The sequence below is a fragment of the Diabrotica virgifera genome, chromosome 10 (genome assembly GCF_917563875.1).
Source record: "Diabrotica virgifera virgifera chromosome 10, PGI_DIABVI_V3a".
Taxonomy (NCBI): domain Eukaryota; kingdom Metazoa; phylum Arthropoda; class Insecta; order Coleoptera; family Chrysomelidae; genus Diabrotica; species Diabrotica virgifera.
The window spans coordinates 110,934,517-110,956,726 of NC_065452.1; the positions used below are offsets into that span (position 1 = coordinate 110,934,517).

At 32.6% G+C, this 22,210-nt stretch overlaps 1 protein-coding gene across 2 annotated transcripts in view; it reads right to left on the bottom strand.

Moving 5' to 3' along the window:
- The window catches only part of LOC114336105 (transcription initiation factor IIA subunit 1-like), a 221,421-nt gene that overhangs the window by 87,663 nt on the left and 111,548 nt on the right, over positions 1 to 22,210 (bottom strand). The window lies entirely within an intron of this gene.

A 22,210-nucleotide genomic window follows, 5' to 3' on the forward strand; every position in this document is an offset into this window, starting at 1 on the left:
CTCTGCTGATTTTAGCATTTCGTTTATGTAATTCCTTTTATCTTTTCTAGATGCCTTTTTCACTTCTATGTTTTTTGCTTTGTATTTTCTTTCGAGCATCTCTTCTTCCCTTGTTCCTTCTTTTTGCAATATATCTTCCTTGATTTTCTTTCTTTCATCTATAAGCTGTAACGTGTCTTTAGTTATCCATTTTTTATTTTCACTTTTTTTCAGCCCGATTGTTTCGTCTGCTATCTTCAGGATATCTTTGAAGTTTTTCCATATTTCTTCCACAGAATACTATTACATACCATTGGTATATTTTTTACACATGGCAACTAAATAACAATATTTAGATTTGTTGCGAAATCACCTAATTACTGTAATAACGAATGTTGTTGGTAATAATTTCAATGATAATTAACAACAACCCGTGTCAAAAACAAACGAGCAATAATTAAGCAATTAGTTCAGTTTATCAGTGAAAAATCATCGACTTCACGTAAAAATCTTATGCATAGTTCTAACAGGTATATGAGGGGAAGTTTATGACAGATCCGTGAAGAACTGCTGTTGATTTTGCTTTTTTTAAACAATCAGAAAAAGTAAAAAATACTTTTATACCTATAAAACATTTCTTATATATTTTAGGGAAAAATGGTTCAAATAAAAGTGTTAGATCTTAAAAAGATCCTAAACATAAACTGTTCAAAAACAAAATACATGGTGTTTAGCCGTTTAGCATATCAAGATTCACGGTTATATGTTGATGGTCATATAATTCAAAGAGTATCCACTTTTAAATATCTTGGTTGCCATATTACTGAACAACTAGATTCAGATAAAGAGATAAAATGTAAAATCGAGATAACCCGCACAACATTTTTAAAAATGAGGTCATTCTTTTGTAACGATAACTTGCAACGTCAACTTCGAAAGCGTATGATTAAATGTTACATTTGGTGTCGAAGCATAGACATTAAAAATATCCACCGTTGATTGTTTGGAGGCTTTTGAAATGTGGCTGCACAGATGCACACCAAAAATACTATGGACAGCTATGCTGACAAATGTGGCAGTCCTTAAGAGAGCAAATGCTACTCGCGAGCTGCTTAATAATATCAAATGTAGAAAGATGGCCTATTTTGGACACGTAGTAAGGGGAAACCGATATAATATTCTTCAACTTATTATGATGGGTAAAATCGAAGGGCGCAGAGGAATTGGTAGAAAACAGGCCTCTTGGTTGAAGAATATCAGGGAATGGACAGGCATAAAGAAAGCAGAGTAACTATTTAGAAAAGCTCGAGACAGAAACAGTTAGGGGACTTGATAGGGCACGTTAAGAAGAACATCCTAAAAGGTTTTTTAATTTGCGAGTTTATAAAATAATATATTATACAGGATGTAACAAAAATGCAGGTCATAAATTAAATCACATATTCTGGGACCAAAAATAGTTCGATTTAACCTAATTTGCCTTTGTACAAATGTGCACATAAAAAAAGATACAGCCCTTTGAAGTTACAAAATTAAAATCGATTTTTTTTCAATACATATATCCAAAACTATTAGAGATTTCTTAGAGTCTTATGGCAGGAATATGTTAAAAAAATAACAGTGGTTTGCTCCCTTAAACGCCCATAAACTTTTGTGTACGTTCCAATTAAGTTATTATTGTGGTACCATTAAAGTTAAACACAATGTTTTTAAAACTTTTTCCTCTTAGTATTTTTTAGATAAGCCAGTTTTTATCGAGATGCGGCTTCTTTTTTAATATGTTTACATAAAAATTTTATGAGGGTTTTGTTTCTTTAAACCCACCAAATGTTTGTGTACGTTCCAATTAATCTATTATTGTGGTACCATTGGTTAAACACAGAGTTTTTAAAACTTTTTTGAATCTTAATATTTTTTCGATACGCGACCTTTTATCGAGATGTGGCTTCTTTTTTAAAAATATACCTAAAAATGTAAATTATAAATAAATTTTCAGATTATTAACAGGTCTCTATAATCGTGCTTAACCATGTATATACAAATATGTGGTGAATTCGACAAATATTCAAAATATCTCGATAAACACTGGCTTATCGAAAAATTACTAAGAGGCAAAAAAGTTTTAAAAACATTGTGTTTAACTAATGGTACCACAATAATAATTTAACTGGTACATACACAAAAGTGGAAGGGGGGGTTAAGGGAACAAAACCCCATAAAATTTTTATGGGGTACACAAATTTCACTATAATTTTTTTTAGATGTTCCTGCCATAAGTATGTCAAAGGTCCATTTTCAATAAAAAATCTATAATAGTTTTCGATATACAGTAAAACCTCCGTTAACCGAAATAATTGGGGAGGGGGGCATTTCGGATAACAAGAATTTCGGTTAAAAATACCACTGTTTTTTGTACTCTTCTTGTATCAAATTACATAGTATTGGAGAGATATAGCTACAAAACATAGTTGTCAAAGGAAAATACAACAGAACATAGAAGGTCTTAAAAAAACACTCTAAACATGCTCATTCTCCTTAATTTTATTGCTTTTTTTTTTAAATTTACTTTTTATTGACGAAATTACTGAAACTGTCAGCCATTTCGGTTAAACGATGTTTCGGTTAAAAAGGTTTCGGTTAACGGAGGTTTTACTGTATTGGATAAAATCGATTTTCATCTTGTAGCTTCAAAGGGCTATAACTTTTTTTATGTGCACATTTATACTAAAGTAAGTTAGGTTCAATCTAACTATTTTTGATCTCAGAATGTGATTTAATTTATGACCTGCATTTTTGTTACACCCTGTATAATATACAGGGTGGGGCGTTAGTGTGAGATAGTAAAATTACTCGTTTGTCGTAAGATACGAAAAAAAGTTATTTAGGTAAAAGTTGAGGCACAGATAGGACCATAATTTGCAAATTAATATTTTGAAAATTTTTTTAAAATCTACTAGAAATCGAAAACTAGCAAGTTACTGTAGTTTTGGTGAACACTGTATATTATTTTAATTCTCTCTAGCCATGCCTTTTGGCCTTCCTTTTTCAGTTCTTCCGGAAACTTGAAACTCAACGATTTATGCGTCTTAACATACATTTGGCAATATAACGAAAATTGAGATCACAATTCTTGGCCTTGAGCGATTATCACTTTAAGGATCGTTTAAACACAGCGATATATCAAACAACTTATCAAGGTCAATCGAGTTGTTGCAACTTATCATTGTGTGTAAACGGTGCATCGCACAACTTATCAAAGTTGGAGTTGGGTTGAAGGTGGTATCGCATTGAATCGCAGCGTCTAAACAGCGTTTCAACTTGTCATCACAACTAGTTGCTGTGACTTATCGTTGTGTTTAAACGACGCTTTAGTCCAGAGAAATAAGATATTACCATGACATTGACCCGGCCAGTTATCTGACAATTTTTTTGAGTTTTATAGACCTCGATAACCCAAACCTCTATGTTTCCTACAGTGGGTTCGATGGACTTTTTATATTAATAATTTAACCCTTAAGTACTAACATCTTAAATCAATGACGTAAACACTAACTAACCGCTTGACAGACGGGTTTAACATTTTAGTGGTTATTTTTGTTTTTGTTAAATATTTTAATGCAAAAAAATATCTCGATGACTTTTGACAGTATTGATTATCTAAAAAACACAGTAATTTATTAAAATAAAAATCATTATAACAAGAATGGAAGGATTGTTTGTGTACCTTTTTACCCCTGAAAAAAAAAAGTGTGATAAACATTAAACAAATTAAATAATCTTAATAAAAATTTATAATCGAGTTAAACAAAGAGTAAGAAAAATGAAAATAAAAAGGTTTTTAAAAAATATTAAAACCAAAAAAAAACTGACAGGTACTATAGTTAGTACAGTGTAGCAATGGTAGTCAGTGGCAAAATTTTCATCACAAATTGATTCCACTCTTTTACCTCATCAAACCATTTCAAAAGAGTTTCCTCATGGTTTTTATTTCCTTAATTGATGTTTTTTGACGAACTGGTTCACATTATGTGTAATGACGAACTGGGCGGAAATCACACTTGAGCCTAATATCTTTCGAATAACCTACCACAAATTGACGAATTCAATACTACTAAAGAACAATCCAACTTTTGTCTACCAGTAAAAAGTAAAATATTTTTAATAAATGTGGAGGTAATTATTTGATAAAATAGTAGTCTAGGCGCCGCGCCAGAGGGGTCACCGTGTCATATTCCATTCTGATGGACAAACTCAATGGTTTCTTATGGATTTTTGGTTGCTGATTACGAATTTCGAGGGGGATTTCGATCCAAGTGGTCAAAAAATTGTTATAAATAATTTAATTGTTTATAAATTGTTTATAAGGTTCTGACTCATAAACTAAAAGAGATAAAAAAATGTTTCAAATAAAATAATTTGTTCCTTAATAAAAACGAAGAAAAAACCGTTTACTAAACTTAAATCTAACAATTAGAACTCAAGATATTGTAAAATTAGTGCACAATGCAAATTGCAAAATAAGTATTTTTCGAAGCTTTATCGATCGTAACTCGGCTTCTACGCATGCAAATGAGCTTTAGAAGGTGTCTTTTTAAAGCTTAATTAACAGGCTTCCAAACAAAGTTTGTTAAATTACTTGATCTTCATTTGTTTTAAAGTTATACCTGTTTGAAGTTACAATTTTCTTAAAAATATTGTACATTCATTTGTTTATAAGGGTTTCAAGCAAATTTGAGCTGTAAACATTTATACTTTAATGTACAATAATGATAGAAAAACTCAAAAGGAACAATTTGAGCTTATGAAACTGTTCGTAAGTTTATTTTTGGCTAAGATGTCGATATTCTAATGGCGTGCTATGAGGCGCAAGATTGGCTCACAGCGTAAAGGTTCACGTGCTAACTTCTCGATGCAAATTATAATTTCTATGTATATAGGTTATCTTCATTTTTCATTTTTGAAGATCCTAATAAAATTTTATCATATAATTCTTATAATTAAATCATCATACTGTAACCTCGTATCACCTTTCATTATATTTACTTTGTCTTCTATTTTTTGTACTAAATGAGAAAAAAGCATTAAAAACTAATATTTTCGAAATATAACTAAAAAGTAAGTTGATATTATTTATTAATACTATTTTTAGAAACTTTTTGTTTCATGCATCTGAATCGAAATATACAGGGAATCTCAGCTTTTTTCCATCTGCATAAGTTCTTACAGCAATTTTTACAGTTACATGGTGGTACTAAGTCTGTTCGCAGTAAAACTAAACCTTTCTTGGGCTTCAGAGTCTAATTATCTATATGATATAGATATAATCTATATCATATAGATATCCAGTGGATAGTGGATAGTATCCATATAAAGTGGATCTAGATCTATTGCAGCATCAGCAAGGCACGTCAATTGTGTGTATGCGGTCACAACCTAAATGCTTGTTTTATATGCGATGATGATGCTGCAAAATAACTCGATCCATTTTTATATGGATATCTCATATTGGCTCATTTACATGCGTAGAAGCCGAGTTACGATAGATAAAGCGTCGAAAAATACTTGACTGTGAGCCGATGTTGCGCCTCATAGCGCGCCATTAAAATATTGATATCTTGACCAAAAATAAACTTACAAACATTTTCTTAACCTCAAATTATTCCTTTTGAGTTCTTTTATCATTATTGTTAATTAAAGTATAAATGTTTACAGCTCAAATTTATTTGAAACCCTTATAAACAAATTAATGTACAATTTTCTTAAGAAAATTATAACTTTAAACGGGTATAACTTTAAAACAAATGAAGATCAAATAATTTAACAAACTTTGGAAGCCTCTTAATTAAGCTTTAAAAGGACACCTTATAAGGCTCATTTGCATGCGTAGAAGCCGAGTTACGATCGATAAAGCTTCGAAAAATACTTATTTTGCAATTTGCAATTTGCATGGTGCACTAATTTTGCAATATCTTGAGTTCTAATTGTTAGATTTAAGTTTAGTAAACGGTTTTTTCTTCGTTTTTTACTAAGGAACAAATTTTATTTGAAACATTTTTTTATCTCTTTTAGTTTATGAGCCAGAGCCTTATAAACAATTTATAAACAATTAAATTGTTTATAACAATTTTTTGACCACTTGGACCGAAATCCCCCCTCGAAATTCGTAATCAGAAGCCAACAATCCATAAGAAACCGTTGAGTTTGTCCATCAGAATTGAAAATGACACGGTGACCTCTATTTGGCGCCTAGACTATAGGGTTAAACCTTTAAAATGGCGATTTTTAAATGTTAATTTACTAATTTGTTGCTTAGCAAACGGTAAGTTTAAAGTAAAAGTTAAAGAAAAAGTATCGGAACGCAAGCCTATTCACTCTGGCGTACCACAGGGGAGCATCCTTGGGCCATTATTGTACATACTCTATCTCTATACATATGACTTACCCACAAATGATAAAATAACCATTGGGACATTCGTAGACGACACTGCTATTTTTGCCAAGCATGGCGATCTTATTGAAATATGGCTAAAGTGGAAATTAAGGGTAAACGAAACAAAATCATCCCATATAACATTCACTCTCCGGACAGGAACCTGTCCACCAGTAACTATCAATCAAATAACAATACCACAAAGTAATCAAGTCAAATATCTATGGCTTCACTTTGACAGTAAACTCAACTGGAAACACCATATAACAAAGAAAAGAACAAAACTTGACCTAAAAACCACAGAATTTTACTGGCTCATCGCAAGAAAATCCCACCATTCAATAGAAAACAAATTGCTAATATATAAAGCAGGGATAAAGACAATTTGGACTTATGGCATTGAACTGTAGGGCTGTGCTAGCAAATCCAATACCGTGATTATCCAGAGAGCATAATCCAAGATACTTCGAGCAATAGTTGGTACGTATCAAACCAAACTCTACACACTGACATAAACATTTCATATGTAAACAAAGTCATTCGAGAAAACAACAGAAAACAAACAAACTAGAAGACCACCCTAATCCATTACTGCATCCACTACTGCAACCTGTCCACGATAGAAGACTCAGAAGAAGCTGGCCATCTGACCTAAGGCGTAACTGAGGAAACATCGCTGGATGTTTAGCTCTCCACGCCACCACATGTCATCATCATCATCAGTGGCGTTACAGCTCTTTATGAGCCAAAGCCGCCTTCTTCAGAACAATCCTCCATTCGCCCCTGTCTCTGGCAACTCTTCTCCATGCTCTAATTCCAATAGATTTCAAATCATTTTCTAGGTTGTCTTGGTGCCTAAGTCTCGGTTTTCCTCTTGTTCGTTCCCCTATCGGCCCTCTCGGTCAAAAACTTTTCTGACTATGGCATCTTCCTCTCGTCATTACATGACATATCCATATAAGGCGTGCTACCTTAATTAATTTTACAACGTCAGGTTCTCCAAAACTTCTATACATCTCAAAGTTGTAACGCCTGCGCCACAAACCTTGTTCTTTTATGCCTCCATATATTCGTCTTAGGATTTTTCGCTCAAAACGTTTGAGCAGGTCTTGGTCATTCTGTGTACGTGACCAAGTTTCTGAACCATATGTTAGCACTGGTCTTAGTAGTGATTTGTAGACAGTCAATTTAATTTTTTTAGGTATACTTGAGGTCACCTGTCTTCTTAAGCCATAGTAACACTTATTGGCAATCACTATTCTTCTTTTAATTTCTTCACTGACATTGTTATCTTTAGTTGGCAGCGAGCCTAAGTATATGAAAGTGTCGACACCTTCCAGTTCTAGGTCGTCAATTATTATTCTTGTAGGTGTCGGGTTGCTTGACCTAGTGCAACACATATATTTGGTCTTTTGAACATTTATAGTTAGTACCATTATCTGTGCAGTTGCTCTTTACGACCGAAATGCTTCAGTCAGAGATTCTGTGGACCTACCTATGATGTCTATGTCATCTGCGTATCCGACAATTTGTATTGATTTGTTACAGGTAGTACCATACCATTCGTATTAATCTCGGACTCTCGAATTATTTTTTCTAGTGCCAGGTTAAATAAGAGACACGATAGTCCATCATCCTGTCTTAGTCCATTAATGGAAGGGTCTTGAGAAATCGGATTTTTACCATGCTCTCTGCTCCTGTGAGTGTAAGTTCAGTTAATTGGACAATATGAAGCGGTATTGGAAATTCTACCATAGTAAGTAGAAGTTTATCTCTATTAACTGAGTCGTATGCGGCTTTGAAGTCCACGAATATATGGTGGGCGTGGACACCGAACTCTAGGGTTTTTTCAAGGACGCCACCACACATACAATAATTAATTTACTATCTTATTGTACAACCAACAAATTGACTTATAGAGGTAGTATATATTGTCAATAAAGGGAGAAAAAAAAAGAAGAGAAAACTGTAAAAATCTTGACGTTCAATAAGTTAATACCTAACTATTGTAAAAGTGAACCTACAACCTTGATATTGCGTGGAAAGTTGGGTCATATAGTGTTAAAAATGTGGTTAAAATGTCCGAGTGATTTATTAATTAGTAAAAAATTATTCAATTTGTTTATCCCAAACAACTTTTTTTTGCAATCAGTCGGAAAATAAAAAAAGCACTAACAATGAGTCTACGGGTAGCATATGTAAGACGGGGGATTATTCAATCAAAAGAATTTTAGAAAGTTAAAAAAAAAAGGATTTTCAACATAGCCAAACTTGATTGCAAAAACGATTTTTTGCTTATAAACAACTTTTTTGCTAGTGCCCGGAAAAAATATTTTTCAAATTCGAAAAGCTTTTTTGATAAAATAAAAAAGTTGTGCTACGATAATTAGGTACGAAGTTAGTTACTTTTCTTAAATTCATAGCAACACTTTACAAACCTAATTAGCGACATTAAAGATCAAGGACTGAAGTTCGAAGGTACAAAGTTTGAAAAATATTGCATTTTAAGAGTCGATTTTGACGTTTCTTTTTCAATTTGGATGTATTCTTTCCGTACATTACGAATTTACCTTTTGTTAATAAATTTAATGTTAAATTAACCATGTAAATTTTCGACAAAAAATCTCTAATGATATTTTTCGAAGGACTTGTAGTTAGAAAACAGGAATTAATCACTTGAATTTACAATAAATTGTTTTGTGTAAATAATTGATAAAATTAGAATTGTTGATAATATTTCAATAGTACCTGCCAGGAGCGTCATTTGAAATTTTGTTTGGGGGGGGGCAAGCACTATATATACAATACATTATATATGATGTTATGATGAATATTGATGTATTTTTTGTAAATTTCAGTAATTTTTTAGGGCCAGGGGGGGGCAAATGCCCCCCCCTGGACGCCCAAATGACGCCCCTGGTACCTGCATATACATACAGTATGGTGCAAATGAAAGGAATAAGTTCGTTAATTCGTAGACCGGCGACTTTAAGGAAAAATCCCTAAACATGTCGATTTTTATTTTTAAATTATGATATTTTGGCAAATAATTCATCCTAGTGACGTTTTCCATCTGGGCGTGATGACTTAATCGATTATTTTTTTTAAATGATAGTAGGGGTCGTCCGCTAGCTCATTTGAAAGGTTATTCAATTCTCTATTCAGTAATATAAACATTTACATAATTATTTGCACAGGGTGTCAAAAAAAGTTTTTTTAATTAAATTATTGGACAAAAAATGTCTGTAATTTATTTAACTCAAAATACATTTTACTTGACTCATTTAACTCAAAAATATCAAGTTTGTAGGCATTTTTACACAACACTTATTAACATCTATTGAAAATTAAGAATTCTTGGATTTTTACAACTTTCTAAGCAACAAATTAGTAAAACAACATTCAAAAATCGCCATTTTAAAGCTTTAAGGCCGGCCATTGGTAATGTTATAAGTATAGGCGATCCCATCACCTTTATAAAGTACACCACTCATAATCTAGAGCATATATGTATACCGAAAAATGCTTAACCTACTAACAATATATCTCGCTAATTACAGCCATATTTTTGCTATCCTACCTGTTGTGTACTGTTTATAAAAAAATGTGAAAGTTTTGCTTTTTTCTCAATAAATATAAGAGCGTTTATATCTAAATTACTCAAGTATTTAAATGAATTTCATGATAAAATTTCGTCTAGCACTAATATATATCTAATGGAAGGAAGTAACGTTAAAAAAATGTAAAGTAATAAAGTACTTTTTGCGTGGTGTACTTTTAAAATAAATTTCTTCAATTAATAGAAATTGGCATGTGAAACGTAAATCTTGGACATATAATACGAAAAGAGTATAGGAATCTGTAAGAATCTAAGCTCTGTTAATGTAGCCATTATGTATAAGATGGCGCTACGAAAAAAAATATAAAACCTAAAAAATTCAGGAGCGTAATGGCCCGTTTGAAACTTTCCTTTGGAAATTTCGGTATTTGACGAATATGAGTTTACTAGGGGTCCGGACAAATAATCCCGGACAAAAAATCCCCACAAATTATACCGGACAAAAAATCCCCACAAATAATCCCCGGACAAATAATCCCCACAAAAAATCCCGGACACATAATCCCCACAATTTTTTTTTGGAAAAATATCCCCGCAAAAAATCCCGGACAAAAAATCCCCAAGAAATATTTTTGCCGAATAAAGTTGTCAAATGAATGCTTATAATCCAAGAATGCTACTAAAGATGAGAAATTTATACTGTCTGGCCGTCGGTACGTCCGACCGCGCATATAACTACTCGTCGTTATGCCAGGTAGAATGACAAATGAGGTGTCGAATGAACGGTTATAATCCAACGATGGTACTAAAGATGAGCAATTTGGTCCGTCGGTCTGCCTGACCGCGAATATAACTCCTCCGTCACTGTACCAGATAGAATGACAAATAAGGTGTCGAATGAAAGCTTGTAATCCAAGGATGGTACTAAAGATAAGCAATTTGGTACGTCGGTCTGCCTGACCGCGAATATAACTCTTCCGTCACTGTACCAGGTAGAATGACCAATAAGGTGTCGAATGAAAGCTTATAACCAAGGATGGTACTAAAGATGAGAAATTTGACCAATGCTGTCTGTTCATCTGTCCGTCCGACCGCGAATGTAACCACTCCGTCATTATGCCAGGTAGAATGACAAATGAGGTGTCGAATGAACGGTTTTAATCCAACGATGGTACTAAAGATGAGCAATTTGGTCCGTCGGTCTGCCTAACCGCGAATATAACTCCTCCGTCACTGTACCAGGTAGAATGACAAATGAGGTGTCGAATGAAAGCTTATAATCGAAGGATGGTACTAAAGATGAGAAATTAGACGAAGGCTGTCTGTCCATCGGTCCGTCCGACCGCGAATGTAACTACTCCGTCATTATGCAAGGTAGAATGACAAATGGGGTGTCGAATGAACGGTTATAATCCAACTATGGTACTAAAGATGAGCAATTTGGTACGTCGGTCTGCTTGACCTCGAATATAACTCCTCCGTCACTGTACCAGGTAGAATGAGAAATAAGGTGTCGAATGAAAGCTTATAACTCGGGATGGTACTAAAGATGAGAAATTTAAGCAAGGCTGCCTATCTATCTGTCCGTCCGACCGCGAATGTAACTACTCCGTCAATATGCCAGGTAGAATGCAAATGAGGTGTCGAATGAACGGTAATAATCCAACGATGGTACTAAAGATGAGCAATTTGGTCCTTCGGTCTGCCTGACCGCGAATATAACTCCTCCGTCACTGTACCAGGTAGAATGACAAATGAAGTGTCGAATGAAAGCTTATAATCTAAGGATGGTACTAACGATGAGAAATTAGACCAAGGCTGTCTGTCCATCGGTCCGTCCGACCGCGAATGTAACTACTCCGTCATTATGCCAGGCAGAATGACAGATGAGGTGACGAGTGTACAGTGAACGGTTATAATCCAATGATGGTACTAAAGATTCACGCACGCATTTCGTTTCCGAAAGTTACACTTTCACGCACGGCGTGCGGGAAAGTAAAATATCTTGTCATATGGCATTATAATATATTATAATACATGCAATAAACTAATATTTAGATATTATTTACTAATTTATTTCAAATTAGCTTATGGTGTTCATGTTTTAATGAAATCAGCGCGATAATTCGATAAAATAAAATTATTTTGACATAATATTACTCATCTTTAGTACCATCGTTGGATTATAACCGTTCATTCCACACCTCATTTGTCATTTTACCTGGCATAATGACGGAGTAGTTACATTCGCGGTCGGACGAACAGATGGACAGACAGCCTTGGTCAAATTTCTCATCCTTACTACCATCCTTGGTTATAAACTTGCATTCGACACCTTATTGGTCATTCTACCTGGTACAGTGACGGAGGAGTTATATTCGCGGTCAGGCAGACCGACGGACCAAATTGCTGATCTTTAGTACCATCGTTGGATTATAATCGTTCATTCGAAACCTCATTTGTCATTTTCCCTGGCATAATGACGGAGTAGTTACATTCGCGGTTGGACGGACAGATGGACAGACAGCCTTGGTCAAATTTTTCATCTTTAGTACCATCCTCGGTTATAAACTTGCATTCGACACCTTATTTGCCATTCTACCTGGTACAGTGACGGAGGAGTTATATTCGCGGTCAGGCAGACTGACGGACCAAATTGCTTATCTTTAGTACCATCGTTGGATTATAACCATTCATTCGACACCTCATTTGTCATTCTACCTGGCATAATGACGGAGTAGTTACATTCGCGGTTGGGCGGACAGATGGACAGACAGCCTTGGTCAAATTTCTCATCTTTAGTACCATCCTTGGTTATAAGCTTTCATTAAAATACATAGACATTTTCATTCTAAAATAGACAATTAGACATATTTGAGTGATATAATTGTTCTTCCCTGGTATAATTTTATAATATTGGGACATGAGAAGTAGGTAACAAACTATGATGAACCAATATGCGAAATAGATTTCTCCAATACATTTGGTTTAGATTTTACCACGAGATACGAGCACAGTATTTATCCGAGTAAAATTTTCAGCGAGACCACCTAGAAAATTAAAAGTTCGCACCTGATATATAAAACGATTTCGAGTCGTCTTAGCGAAGCCGCACCTGCATACCTCTCTGTACTGATTAAGAACCAAACTAAACTATATATCGGCCGGCTATGCGACCTCACTTAGATATCTATTGCGTTATTTCTCCGATAGAGGCAGCATCTCTCGGGAAAGAATCTTTTCTCTCTGTTGCACCGAAAGTAGGGGACCTCTCTTTCATACAACGGCCGGCCTTCGTATTTTATTAAATAATTATGTACTTCCAAATCCGTTCAAAATGCTTTACTTTTTCCCGGTAGACAAAAGTTTTTAAAATGGTGCATTTTTGTACTTAATTAATAATTTAAAAATCCAAACCAAATAAAAATTTAAAGTCCACCAAACCCAATGCAATACCTAAACATGGAGGTTTAGGTTATCGGTTGATCACGAATTTCTTCCCATCCCTAATTTTTAGTCCAGGTAGCTCTCGAATTCCTTCCAGCGGATTAAAGTATTAAGGGGCTATCCTAGTGTAAAAGTACGGAATTCATATAAGTACCTTTTTAGGAATTTCTAAAATAAAATGTACTATACCAATTATTTTGAAAATTTGCATGAGCATTTATTATAAACAAAAGTACATGTACAACAATTTTTATAAAAAAATATTAAAAATTGAAAATGATTTATGCTCCATCAACTGGAACGGTGAAAATAAAAACATAGCTCCACTGCTGCAGTGATTGGGACTAACAGAGATCCTGAAACATAAAATTTAAAGTTATTATTGAAACATAAGTTATTTTCTATACCATCAACTAGGAGTTTTTTGATAGGATAAAAAATGTTAATTTGGCGGTATTTGAAACTGAAAATATTTTAGCCAATTAAAAAAAAATTCATCACTTCGTCATTTTTCCAAATTTTAATATTTTTCAAAAATCCTAGTTGATGGTATAGGAAATAACTTGTTTCAATAATCACTTTGAAATTTTATGTTTCAGGTTCTCTATTAGTCCCAATTACTGCAGCAGTGGAGCTATGTTTTTATTTTCACGGTGCCAATAGATGGCGTATAAATCGTTTAACCTTTAACTACAAGCGCTGGCGTATTTTGTACGCCATATACAAGAATTCTACTGCAAATATATTTAAAAATTTAATTTTTGATCTTGTTTATCTATCTAATGGTCTAAGAGCTAGCAACGTTTTCGAGAAACTATTTTAAGACAGCTGATTCTTTCATATATTGTTCCCTATGCTTCCTCGAACACCGTACCGGCCATCTGGCTGCTGATACAGGTTGCGTTAATTACTGCGCAGCACACCTGTACAGGTAAATACAAAATCAGGGTGATTGATTAGTGTGATAAATCTTAGTAGATCCGCTATAGTAATATATAGCAATAAAAGTTAACAACAATACTTGTAGCCAACTTTGAGCTTCACATTACAAAATTAGTTGGGTTCGATATCATAGTGGCAGACCAAACTTATGTTTTTTTTTAAATGGAACACCCTATATTTTATTTTATATTCGAAATCCTGTTAACTTCTCCATCGCAAAAATATAAAGGTTTGTTATGTTATACAGGGTATTTACAAAGCTATAACCAATGTTCTACGAAAATCGTAATAAGTTCAGCTCCCTGTATAAATAAAAATAAGCACAACAGCAATGGTTTATTGGTGCCATATTTTTTTGTTGATTGTCAAAATTTATAAAAATGGTTGATATTGCTAATTTTCTTTATATCGAATACAGGATGAGTCAAAACGCAAGTAAATTATTTTCTCAGTAATTTTAAATAGAACACCTTAAATTAATAACTTGCTCTGAAAAATGAAAATATCTCGAAAACTAACAAATTTAGGCATAGGGAATATTATATATTAGGCATATAAAAATTAAAGTACGGTAATGATACTTTTCGATGGTGATATAAAATACAGGGTGTTCCATTTAAAATTTCTGAGAAAAGAATGTACTTGCGTTTTGACTCACCCTGTATTCGATATAAGGAAAATTAACAATATCAACCATTTCTATAAATTTTGACAATCAACAAAAAATATAGCACCAATAAACCATTGCTGTTGTGCTTATTTTTATTTATACAGGGAGCTGCACTTGTTACGTTTTTCATAAAAAATTGGTTATAACTTTGTAAAAGTCCTATATAACATAACAAACCTTTATATTTTTGTGATGGGAAAGTTAAGAAAATTTTGAATATAAAATAAAATATAGGGTGTTCCATTAAAAAAAACATAAGTTTGGTTTGCCACTATGTTATCGAACACCCTGTAACATTCTAACTAATTTCGTAATGTAAAGCTGAAAGTTGGCTACAATTTTTGTTATCAACTTTTATTGCTATCTATTACTATAGCGGATCTACTGAGCTTTATCACACTCATGAATCACCCTGTATATTGAATTTAAATTATTTTAGGACGAAACATTTTTTTGTCATTACTTTTTAAACCACAAAAATGTCTGGCAATTATAGTTCATATTTCTAATAATGTTTAAAAAGTAATGACAAAATAATTATTCGTCTTAAAATAATTTTAAATTCGATATGTTTACCTGTACAAATTTGCTGCGCAGTAATGAACGCAACCTGTATCAGCAGCCAGATGGCCGGTACGGTGTTCGAGAAAGCATAGGGAATAATATATTAAAGACCAGTTGTCTTAAAATAATTTTTTTCCGAAGTTGCTAGCTCTTGGTCCATAACCTATCACTGGAATGTGTTTTACAATTGGTTTTAGTTTCGTTATAATCGGCGTTCTGGGAAGATCGTAATTTACAGTTTATTATTTATTGTTTCCGGTGGTGGACAATACACGCCACGATTATAGTAACATGAGTAGTAATATAAGTACATTTTTCATTTGTTTTTGGTCATTATGGCACAAAATATATTTTCTTTATAAACAATACTTTTTCTCATGTAAAAAATCATATTTCAAACATTTTTTATTAGTAATTTTATTTATCATGCAATCAGATTCCAGTTATAAATCCCAATTGGCTTACTGAGAAGGAAGTCCAAGTATTCGTTGATGTCAAGTAAGGTTTATAATAAACAACTAAGTGTATTTTTTCAAAAAAAAAATAATAAACAAATCCGCTGTTTTTATGTGGATTTTCTTGTGGTGTATAAAGTACGCCACGCGTGTAGTTATGGTATAACTTTGATGCGTAGGCAGTTAAAGGTTAATTTTCAATATTTTTTTATGAAGATTGTTTTACAAGTATGTACTTCGTTTTATATTAAATGCTCATGCACATTTTCAAAACAATTCGTAAAGTACTTTTTATTTTAAAAATTCCCAAAAAAGTATATGAATTTCGTACTTTTACACTAGGATAGCCCCTTAAACCTTACCCTTGCTTGTGTATTTATAAAATCAATTACTTGTGGCCAATAAAAGTGAAAGTTGTTTGAATACCAAATTTTGTTGTGTATTTTTACAATTATTTTTACTTTGAGATTTCGTCTTGTGTGTTTGGTTAATTTGATCTAGTTTGGTTACGTGTAGTGAGTATTTTCACTTGAGGTCTTGAGAAAATGGAGTTCATATTAATTGGAGAGAAAGGTAAAAATGTTGTAGTTCTTGATGGATACAAATTTCATTTTCACAAAAATCTTAAAAATAATATTCAACCGTGGGCATGTCATTCAAAAGCTTGTAAATCTTTTGTAAAGTAAATGATAGAAATGAAATCGTGGATAGGCAAATTGCTCATGAGCATGATCGAATCGAACAGCAAGTTCTAAATAGGCAGAAACTTAGCAATAAGTTAAAAAGGAAGGCGTTGATATTTCTTCCAGGTCGTCCAAAATTTAACATTCAGAGCTAAGAAAAGGTAATATCGATACTTTAACCACTTTCGATGTTATTTGAAGTCGTGATAATATAAAGGATTTTATGTTGATAATATTGGTTATGCAAGATCAAATTTTTCGAAATTCCGAAAAATCTCTCTAAAATTCACGACGTGCTAGATATATGGAAATTAAAACAAATAGGAATTAATATTTTTAACCCTTTTAAATCTTCAATTTCTGTCTTCACTTACAACAATATTCATGGACAGAATATTTTATAGTTACCCAAAACATTTTTTACAAGTTTTTACGATTCATGGACTGTCAAATAATATTAATATTCCTATGGTGTTCTTTTTGCTTCCAGTGAAAACTTCTAATGTTTATTCCAACGCTTTCAGGCTTTTACAGTCAGAATGTAATAAACTTAATTTCTTATTTTCACTCAAAATTATTTTTATTGATTTCGAAATTGCAATACATTCAGCAATTAAAAGATTATTTCCGGAAATTGTCATATAAGTGTGTCGTTTCCATTTAGGTCAATATTGGTGAAGAAAAATTGAAGAAATAGGTTTGAGTGTGGAATATAAATTAGCGATTCTGAGGTTGGAAACTTTTTAAAAAAATTCTTTCCTTGAACTCTTATTCTCTGCTCTTTCTTTACCTGCTTTTCTCTTGACCACATACCTGACCGTGACCCTGCCACGGGAGGGATTAGGGATTAACTTGGTAGGTGGGAAGGAACTTGACTGTTTTTTTGACGGCGGGAAGGAATTCAAGTACGCCGAGGTCATCGAGGTACATATATAAAAAAAACTTGTCAGATACTTGTCCGGGTCAAAGTCCTCAACAGAGTACTTTTTTATCTTATTATCTGGACTATTTCAGCGTTAAACGTATCCTGACCATCTTAATATGCTCTCTAATTTTGGCTAGGCTCCACCTAATATATTTATTTTGAACTTATGTCACTCCAGTCATACACCTGAATGTTCCTATCTCTGCAACTTATGTTCTTCCGTCTGTTTAATTGCCTATCAGTCCAACACTGGAATTATTAATTATTTAATCCTGTAGAATTAAATAATCCTACCTTTCAATTGAAATTAAATTTTAATTATTGAATTTTAAATTAAAAAGTTATCATCTTATATGTTGTAGTAATTCCATCTTTAAATGAACATTTTACATACCTCGTTTTTGTCCTACTTGCTCTTCAGCAACTTCTCCCAACTTTTCAGCACACATTAAGCACCAAGGAATGCCGCTTTAATATTTCGTTGTTATCTGATCCAACACTAATGACAATGAGTAAGGACTAAGCACTAAGATCTTTACATAATCACTAGAAACTACTTTTTTAATGCCTCCCTCAGAACATCTTGATAAGCCACACTGGAGATCTTCCTGCCACTCAATATTATTCTTATATCACGACATTCGATTTGATCATTGGTTTAATATGCATGATTTACCTATTACTGGCGTCTGTTTTCTTTCAATTCTTGCTAATATACTCATCTCTGTCCGTAGTTATTTCACTGCTCTGTTTTAAGTATATTCGTGTCAATTTTTCCCTGTTGTAGACCTAATTCTGTTTTGTTTTTTCTCCCTTGTAGTTTATGATGTATATTTGCCTTTCGTATTTAGATTGTTTTTCATTTCTCGAAGATATTCTTTATTTATACATTTCCTCTTTCACCTACTTTTTTTTTTAAATAAGTTTTCTATATATTGACTTGCTTCCTCCATCCTTTTTTATAAGTTTTATAAACTCTATACCGAATTATCTTTAAGTTATACGAGAACTAAACTCAAAATCGTTCTTTAAAAACAAAAATCAGACATTTTCCTTTTTATCAGCTGGTATATTTTGTCTATATGTTATGTGACCTTGACATATTCAATGTAATCAACAACCGGTATTTTTACATAACATTAGATTGTTATTATAGAAAATTATCAAAAAAAAGGATAAATTAACAATGAAAACATGTTTTTGAATTGATTGATTGGTTATCTATTGCAATTATAAAAAAAGGTATCCTAAATATAGGTTTATCACTATCTTTTATCCCTAAAAATACATATTTTATAAGATTGAGCTAAAGTTTCTCTAAACAATGTAGATGTAACACCAAATAAATTAGTCACGACAGAAGATGTTCTGAACAGTAAGTGACTATAGTCTGTTTTTAAACCAAGAGGTGTAATTCAAATTTCCCGCGCCGTAAAGCTTGTTTGTAATTGGTCCAACCTCAGGCAAATTTACTCCACTGTTATCAAATTTTAACACTAATGACATTTATAAAATTTTGACACTATTACTATTGGCATTTCATAGGTTAATTAAGTTATATCAGCGATTTTTTGTATTTTCTGCGTTATTACTTTAATTTTTGCAACTGCAAATATGTCAGGCATATTTGAGTTAGTTTCACTAAGTTTCTTGGTATTCCCATTCCTAGCATAGCATTCCCATAGTCTGCTTCTTTCTATCGAATCGTATGCTTGCTGGAAATCTAAAGCGTCGTTTAGACACAGCGATAAGTCGCAGCAACTTATTGTGATAAGTTGCTGTGATTTGTTGATGATTGAAACGCTGTTTAGAAGCTGCGATATGTTGCTGTGATTTATTGCGATGTGATTGACCACAACAAGTTGAAGAGGGGAGTATTGTGTACATTTTTTTACACCCTTCAATAAATTATAACGAGTTTTAATCCTAACAAACAGATCCTGTTACCTTCTTCATAACAAAAATATAAAGGTTGGGTATGTTATACAGGGTATTTACAAAGTTATAACCAATTTTATATGAAAATCGTAACAAGTTCAACTCAATGTAATGTTATAAATAAAAATAATGTAATGTTATAAATAATATGTAACGTTATAAATAAAAATGTAATGTTATAAATAAAAATAAGCACAACGGCAATGGTTTATTGATGCCATATTTTTTTATTTATTGTCAAAATTTTTAAAAATGATATTGCTAATTTACTTTATATCTAATACAGGGTGAGTTAAAAGTAAGTACATTATTTTCTCAGTAAAATTTAAATGGGATAGCCTGTATTTTATATCACTATTTAAAAGTACCATTACCGTACTTTAATTTGTATACAACATTCCCTATATCTAAATTTATTAGTTTTCGAGATATTTTAATTTTTAAATCGATCAGTAGTGTGGCTACCCAGATCACCAGAATTTAATAAACTGGACTGATTTTTTGGGGTTACTTTTAGAATAGAATGAAGGTTATAAAATACCTCCAACAACAAGAGATGAGATGAAAAATAGAATAAAAACTGTATTTCGAAGTGTTAATTTACAAATGCTTCGTAGTGTAAGTAACTCATTCAATGACCGTTTTTAGACATGCATAAAATGTGTTAGGCGCTCATTTTGAACAACCTTGTAATTACATAAATATTTAAAATATTTTAATTTTTTCAAAAATGTTGTGTTTTGTGTTCACGTTTTTTTGTAAAATTTTTTACAGATAAATTATTTTTCGTTCTTTATTTGTTACATTGGTACATTTGCATACAAAAGTAGTTTTTATTTGTTTTCACAAAATGTTTTGTGTTTGTTTTTTTTTTTGCAAAATTTATAATTAATAAATTATTTTTCTTTCTTGTTTCTTACCCTTACACACAAAAGTAGTTTTTAATTGTTTCAAAAATTGTATGTGGTTGTGTTCTTTTTTTGTAAAATTTATTACTAATAAATAATTTCTCTTTCTTTATTTGCTACATTGTTACATTTATTACCAGATTGGTAATCAGTACTTAATCGTAAATTCTCAGTTTTAGACAATTCAGTCATGGCTTACTCAAAATTTGGAAAGTTTTAGACCCGTAATTAATAATTTGCTCTGAAAAATGAAAATATCTCGAAAACTAATAAATTTAGACATAGGGAATGTTTTATAAAAATTAAAGTACGGTAATGATACTTTTCGATAGTGATATAAAATACAGGGTGTTCCATTTAAAATTACTGAGAAAATAATGTGGGTACTTGCGTTTTGACTCACCCTGTATTCAATATAAAGAAAATTTGCAATATCAATAATTTATGATATTATTATACGAACAAACTCCTAAAGTACGGAGAACAAGATCTAACTAAACAACCATTAAAACTAATACAAAACATAATAGAACACAACAGAAGAATGGAGATCAAGCATCCACAAGAGTGGAGATCAAGCATTCTAATACCTCCCTTCAAAAAAGGAGACAAATCGGACCCTGAGAATTATAGAGGAATTAACTTATTAAACACAACATTAAAATTAACAACCAAAGTGATAATAAACAAATTGACTGAAATTATACCATTAGCAGAAGAACAACAAGGTTTTAGGTCGGGAAGGTCATGCACTGACGCTGTATTTATAATGAGATAAGTTCAAGAGAAATCGTTGGAATACAACAAACCGGCATATTTATGTTTCGTGGACCGTAAGATAGCATTTGACATGGTCAAATTAAAGGACGTTATCCATTTGTTATACTCGAGAGAGGTACCTCTAGGAATCATTAAAACGATCGAAAACATCTACCAGAACCACACAATAAAAATAAAAGTGGAAGTTGAACTAACTGACCTAATTGAAGCCGGCAATGGGATAAGACAGGGGGATTCATTGAGTCCTTTATTGTTCAACCTGATCATGGACGAAATAATAAAAAAAGTAAGAACTAAAAAAGGATACCAAATGGGAGACAAACAACTCAAAATAATCTTCTATGCATACGATGCAATACTAATCTCTCAAAATGAAGATGATTTACAACGTATTCTGCACCAATTTAACATAAGCGCCAGAAAATTTAACATGTTAATTTCCCCAAAAAAGACAAAATGCATGGTCATAACAGCAGATCCAATAAGATTTAAATTGGAGCTGGAAGGTCAGATAATAGAACAAGTGATGGAGTTTAAATACCTAGACAGCACACTATCTAGCTACGGAAGGCTCGAAACAGAAGTGGAAGTTAATAGAGCAAACAGAGCCGCAGGTTGCCTGAATGACACAATATGGAGAAATAAAAATATCGGAAAAGATATGAAAGGCAGAATTTACAAAACAGCCATCAGAACAATAATGCCATACGCGGCAGAAACACGACCCGACACAGAGAGGACAAAAAATTGCTCGAAACAGCGGAGATGAAAACCCTTCGAAAAATCGATGGTAAGACTCTATGGGACAGAGCTCGAAGTACAGATATACGACGGAGATGCAAGGTGGATAACATTAATAACTGGGTACGAAACAGAAGAATAGAATGGAATGACCACATAAGCCGAATGACAACAGAGTAGTCAGGACAG